Below are 7,456 nucleotides of genomic sequence, written 5' to 3' on the forward strand. Positions count from 1 at the left end.
AAAACAGATGTTAAAAAGGAACTGTGGATCGTTCCCTGCTCGCTCACTCATTATTTCGCAAAATTGCAAACGGCGGTCATAATCATCCTCATGAAGTTCCTGGACTAAATGCTAGTTCGATTGATCCCAGACACAGATGCCAGCTGCCTCGTACTTAATGTAGGATCAAGATGAACTTGTCCCAAAACTGCAACTTCACTACCTTCATTAACTATAGGTTTTTCAATTTCTCGTTTTTTATTGGCTACGTTTTCTGTCTCTTGAATTTTTTTTACTAACTCTAGAACATACTTCCTCCTGACAGGTCGATCTTGATGTTGTTCATTAAATAGCTGAGCTGTTCTATTCGCACATTTATTGTTCACAAATGAAAGAGAAATGATATCTACCCTTTCCGCAATGGAATAAACCATAGTGTTTATTTTTCAAAAACACAATTAAATAAACTACCAACCAACGTTTCCAAATAATACTAGAAAATAATTTGCAATCCACTAATTTTACGTTCATTGTGTGTATAGCATTCATTTCTGTTTTTTACAATTGTGCTTTTTTTACAAAAGTGATAACAAATCGCCAAAAACCAATGTAACGCAAGAAATACTAAATTTATACTTACTAATTGTTTGTACATAAGTTTCAACTTTAAAATAAAAATTCTTAATAAGTATTGGGCGGAATTATAAAATTTACAGTCTGTTGTAAAGAGAATTGTAAGAGCTTTTAAAAAAATATTACTCAACCCCCAATGCCATTTAAATATTTTAGGGTGACGCTTACCCTTGCTTGGGGGTGAAAGTGGCGGAGTCAAAAATACCAGCAAAGAATTCCCCCTTTAATCTAAAATCGACGGGTCTGAGCATTTTTCTACAATCTTGACGCAGTTACTGAAAATGGCTCTGTTTCGTTTTCATTTGGCCACCTTGTATATTTTATATACTTATACATATATGAAAGTATCTAATTTTAGTTAAATATTTATGTATGTGATCTTGTATATAATTAGGATAGAAGTTTAATATATAGGGACTTAATTTTTTTTATGTATGTAATAAAAATTATAATGGGTTATATATAGTTATCGTTTATTTCATATTTGCCATTTTTAACCGGTAAGTCAAATATATGACCAAAAAAAATGTCTCATTAGTAGATTGAATTGAATACCATTTGGATGCTTGTAGGCTACAGATAACCTTAATCACTTTTTCTTCTTACATAAAGTAAGCTCTAATCCAATGATTTTTTTTTATTTGTAAACATGTTTTCTCCATAATATAACACAGAAATTGACAATTAAAATGAAGATACAAATAAACTGTCCCATCACTAAACACTGAAATAAATAACTACAAAATTACACACCTACACCACACAAAGCAGTGCATTTTATAAGTCAAAATCACTGAGCGACGAAGCTCAGACAAATTTTTGAAGTTTTATGGAGGGGAATTTTGAAATAAATAATAATATTTCTTACGAATACATGGACCTAATCTGATTTTATTGTTTACGAAAAATTTAGAATTTTACAATAAAAAATGAAAATTGTTTTCAATTATTATAACATTTTTTGCCTTATTATTTGCGGGACGAACTGTTTTGCGTTCGTTATTATTTAGTGTTTCATTTCAGTCTCTGGGCGACTAATTTTCACCAGTAGGCGACATTCTTGTGTCGCTTACTTAACTAGTTAAGTAAGTCTCTGACACAAAGAGACAAAATTCTATTTCAATTCCAGTAAAAACTAATACCTATGTCACGCAGAAATTACCCACACCTTCTAATAGATTTATAAACTGAAAACTAAAATAAATGTTGTCCATTTCTTGTTTTTTTTTTACCGTCCACCACCCTGCTGTAATATCATATAAATCAGATGTAAAGTGCACTTGCATTATAACATAACATAATGAGACTATGATTGTGTAAACAATGATCAAACACTTGTATGCAACTATTGATCGACGATACGGATCGAATGTCGCAATCTCAGCCAAAGACGTGCTTGCATCGAGAACCGCATTATATACAATAATATTCATTTCGTGCGTATCATCAGTAGTTTAATTTTATGGCTTAGACTTAAGATGCCTAGCACTGATTCTGATTCTAGACTAGCTGATGAATACCAATTCAACCAATCTAAAATCGTTTTCAACATTAAATAGTACAAATGTTAAAGAAAGTGTACCACAACTAAACGGAGAGAGAAATGGAGTTTTACTAGATGTTTCTTTGCAGAAATTACTATTATGAATATTCTGAGCAACATCATCCTCATTTATTTAGGTAGAATATTAGTAATCTACTTCAAGATTCGTGGCATGAATTTCTAAATCCGAAAGTATAAAATCGATTACAAAAACTTGTAAGTAAAGAATAGGCAACTGACGTTACAAATTTGGTAGAATTGAAGAAAGTGAGATACTGGCATTGATGAGATTCTTTTATATGTACTTCTACTTCATCACTAGAGGATTCTTAAAACTTTCCAACCTAACCTTTCAACTAATAACACAGGCCGACAGGATTTTAACCAAACAACACGAATATACTTTACTGGTGCGCTGAATTCGAATCCGAGGCCCAAATTTCTCAGTTGCCCTCAGTTGGCCCTGATTTTTGAGATATACCAATCTAAAATTAGACGTATTTGAAGTTATGTTACATGGAAAGGTAATTTTTTTTCTCAAACCATTAATGGGATCTTAAAACGCACTTAGATTTATCCCGATATGATTTTTCGTGTGAAAAATCGCCTCTTGAAATTTGAATTTTATCAATAACGACCTGTAAAATGTAGACAACTAACTTACAACTATGATACAATAGAATAACATGAGATATTGATATGGTGAGCGGTTAGGTTTTCTCAGTACAGAGTTCTGAATTTCTTTTCATCATTATAACTGAAGGTACATTTAATATGACAGTAATAGTAACTAGGGTGAGAGCATCAATGGTCAAACCCGAATAAATTGTAGAACGCGTGTAATATTATAATCGATGGATAAAATTATACGTTGTTTTATCTAAAAAAAAATTTAAAATTATTATTTGCAAACCATACTCACCGCCTTTGTTTTATGTTTCTTTAACTGTAAATTGCAAACTACAAATTTATTAGTACAAATTAAATATGTATCATCAGCATAAAGAAAACATTTCTAGAGAGACAGAAAGAATACAAGATGATTCATATAAATTGTGAAAAACAGGGGCTTTAAAACAAAATCCTGAGGCATCCCATTCTGCACTAAGATCTATCAATAGTTATTTATGGTACTAGTACTAGTGTGTTGCGGTATACAGGGTGTCTCATAATTAGCTGCCAACTCTGAACAGGCCGATTCTATGATCAAAACTAAGTAAAAAAGTTCATATGAACATGGGTCCGGAAATGCTTCCTAAGGGCACAGGGACCCATTGGAGAGGGAGGAATGGAAATCATTTTTTGCAATATCTCTCAATCGCGTTGTGATAAATGGAAGAAATTTGGTATACACAGCTAAATTTTGATGAGCAATTTGATGGACTAATCCATTTATTTCCACAAGGTCCATTGGGGTGGGTACGGGGGGGCCCTTGGTACTTTGCGTGTGTAACTTTTTCATCTTTGACTTTTTAACAAATTGGACAGCAAATTCCGTTTTCCCGAACTGTTTTACGTTAAAAAGGTACTCTTGTTTCAAATCGTTATCTTTAACGGTTTCTGAGAAAATCGCTCTTGAATTAATCCCACTTTGGTCAATTTCATAGTAATTTAAACAAAAAATAATAATAATAATTTTCCTTTCCTCTCTTTTCCATTTAAAGGATTAATTTTTATTTAATTTAATTTTTTATTATTATTTTTTTATTAAAATTAGATTAAATTTAAACAAAAAAATTTTTTTTGTTTAAATTACTATGAAATTGACCAAAGTGGGATTAATTCAAGAGCGATTTTCTCAGAAACCGTTAAAGATAACGATTTGAAACAAGAGTACCTTTTTAACGTAAAACAGTTCGGGAAAACGGAATTTGCTGTCCAATTTGTTAAAAAGTCAAAGATGAAAAAGTTACACACGCAAAGTACCAAGGGCCCCCCCGTACCCACCCCAATGGACCTTGTGGAAATAAATGGATTAGTCCATCAAATTGCTCATCAAAATTTAGCTGTGTATACCAAATTTCATTCATTTATCACAACGCGATTGAGAGATATTGCAAAAAAATGATTTCCATTCCTCCCTCTTCAATGGCTCCCTGTGCCCTTAGGAAGCATTACCGGACCCATGTTCATATGAACTTTTTTACTTAGTTTTGATCGGCCTGTTCGGGGTTGGCAGCTAATTATGAGACACCCTGTATATGTCACGCTGAGAAATAATTTTCCCAGGTAACTTATATGACGTAACACACGAGTGCCATACAAAATTTTATCCAACACTTTCATAGAATTTCGTTTTAATAATAAGAAAAAGTAATTTAACGAAATGAATGTATTTTTAAATATTACAAAGGATACGAGTGTCAACCTAAATTGTGTCTGTAACCAAGGGTTGTCAGTAAACAAACTATTTTTTTTAATATTCTGTTGTTAGGGGTAGTTTTTTAAGGGTTAAAATAATGTAATAAATTATTTGTAAAACCATAAACTATTGCAAAGATTTCTATCTATATGTGCTATAAAAATATTCTAAGGTCAAAGAAACTATTCATTTTATATTTTTATCATTAAGGCTGGCTTTTAAGGGTTGAAACTTTATTTTAATTATAACTTAGAATATAAAACAATGTTTATTCTATATATTAAGACATGATTTTAGTCTATATTACACCTATTTCTATATTTCAGTTTTTTAGGATAATGGGTGGTTTTTATGTCTTAAAACTAAGAAGCGCATATACATACAACGTTTCATAAGTGAAATAAGCTTAATTCCAAATTTTCATAAAAATCGGATCTATCCGAAAGTATTCGGAGGTTTTACCCTATTTTCTCTTCGTTCCCTGGACTATAAAGAGCTCACAAACTTTTGTCTAAAACCATGTCCAGTTTAATTTAATGTTTTTAACTTTTTCTACCAAATTATTTCAATTTTTTAAAATTATTGATGTTTCAAGCTTATTATATTCGTCTCTGCTATTCTGAGTTGCTTCAAACATCTGCTGGTCCTCAATTACTTTTAACTTTTCATCTTTACTTGGTGGATAGTTTATTTGTGATGAAAAAATAGGAAATATACAAGGTATGCAACAATGGGTACGAAACAACAGCCGTTATTATATCTTCAGTTCTACAATCTTTCTCGAGACACATACTAAATAATATACCTATATGTTCTTTTGCAAAATGTAATTCATAAACCTTTGAAATAATTGTCCCTGTAAAATATTTGCTGATATCCGTTTTTGCCTTCAAGGAGACTCATTTGGAAAACTAAACGAAATTTCGGTCCATTTTTCGTATTTCCATTACAGATAACAGCAGAGCACGTATGTGACATCTCCCTGACAATATCAGTGATTTAGTACAAATATTTAATAAAAAGTGAATCAAAAAGTCAACCAGAAAGCTGTGAAAGCTAAATAATGTTATGTGACGGTGTGACACAGATTTCGTCTACGATTGTGGTGTGTTCGCGAATAAAACGACTTCAGTTGACGTCATGGAGGATTCCAGCCATAAGACATGATCTTATTATATAAATGGTGTTGGATGAGATCCCTTTTGGTAGTACTATCATACTGTGAATTTTACGTAGACGGCAATGTCCAAGGCTGAGGTGTTGGGGTAGAAAGAATCCTTGTTTGCCCTTGTTCTTGTTATATTTACTAGCAGATGGTGTGCTAGTTTTGTCATTAATCGTAGGTTTTCTACTAGATAGCACATTAGGCATTTTGATCTTTGTTTACAGACCATGTAATAATTTATTAAGATTATGAAAGGATGATATTGCAATTTGTTGTTTATGTATTACAATATCTTTCTGCTTAATTTCAAATCTAGTGATACTGCCTGGTTTACTCAAGAGCTTGTCACTATGAGAGAAAAATTAAATTTCTTAAGAGACGTGCATTGTCAGCGTTCAACCCCCATGTCCAGAAAAACCTTCAATTCCTATCGCAATAAGTATCGTCTTGAATTATCTAAAGCCAAAAATAAGCGATGACAACTATAAGTCTGTTTAGATATGAAAGAGAGTAATAATAAAAGCTTATTATGTATGCAAATCGTAAATAAATGTAGTACTGGTACTTATATTCAATATTTTTATATTATGTATTATCGGTATAGGATGAGGTGTACTTTTAAAAAAACTTTGTGCGATCGGACTGTACTAAATTGTAGCAGGTAGCTAAAATTTAATCCCCGACAATCCGTCTTTGTCTATGCCGCTTCAATTTCTCGGTCCATTTCTCTTATAAGTAAACAATATAAAAACAGCATTTCATGACATGAGGCTACTTTAAGCATCATAACCGGGTTAAGAGGGTTTTTAGTAATTCAAATAAAATTATTCAATATTATTTAATTAAATTTAATGAATAGACTTTTATTCCACACAAAAATATATTTATGTATTTTGAAAATTCAAATTATGGTGAGTAAATGTAGTGTTGTATAAATGTACAATAAAGAAAATAAAAAAGTAAGTATATTAAAATTCATCCTCTGAATATTCTGATGAATTATCTTCGTCTCCTAGATTGTAACGATAGGTTCCACAGTAACGTCAATTAAATTATCGAGTTCCCACATTTTCTCCTCTTCTTTTTGTACATGATGTATACATCTTTGCCAGTTATCTGCAGTTACTCGTTCCAAGGAATTTTTTAACAAAATTTTCACGTCACTTAATTTAAACGTCGTATTATTTCGCGCTACATCTCCTTTTACCTGCGCCCAGACTAATTCGATTGGGTTAAGTTCACAGTGATAAGGTGGTAACCGTAGTACCGTTATTTGGCGATTTATTGCCATTTCATCGATAACGTATTTTTTCTGATCTTTATTAAGATTGACAAGTGTCAAAAGTTCCCTTTTCACCATATTTGTTTCAAAAGAAATGTTTTTTCCGGATAACCATTGAATTATATCGGCTTTCCTCCAAGCAGTCGTAGGCGTCCGCTCGGTCTGCCGTGAATGGTAACTGGCATTATCCATGACAATTACAGACCCCGGAGGAATAAGATCCAACATCTGTGTAAAATACTCTTCGAAAACATCTGCGTTCATGTCTTCGTGATAGTCACCTGTATTTTTAGATTCAAATAAAAGTAAACCGCCATCTACAAAACCACTGGCACTACCTATATGTGTCACTATTAATCTTCGCCCTTTACCTGAAGGTGCCTTGAACCCTGTTGAAAGTCCATCCAAAAATGCTTGTCGAAAACTTTTTACATTTTTATCTTGCCATACTTTTGTTACAGTATATCCCTCGTTGACCCAAGTTTCGTCTAG

The sequence above is a fragment of the Anoplophora glabripennis genome, unplaced genomic scaffold (genome assembly GCF_000390285.2).
Source record: "Anoplophora glabripennis isolate ALB-LARVAE unplaced genomic scaffold, Agla_2.0 scaffold14, whole genome shotgun sequence".
In the NCBI taxonomy this organism is placed as follows: Eukaryota; Metazoa; Arthropoda; class Insecta; order Coleoptera; family Cerambycidae; genus Anoplophora; species Anoplophora glabripennis.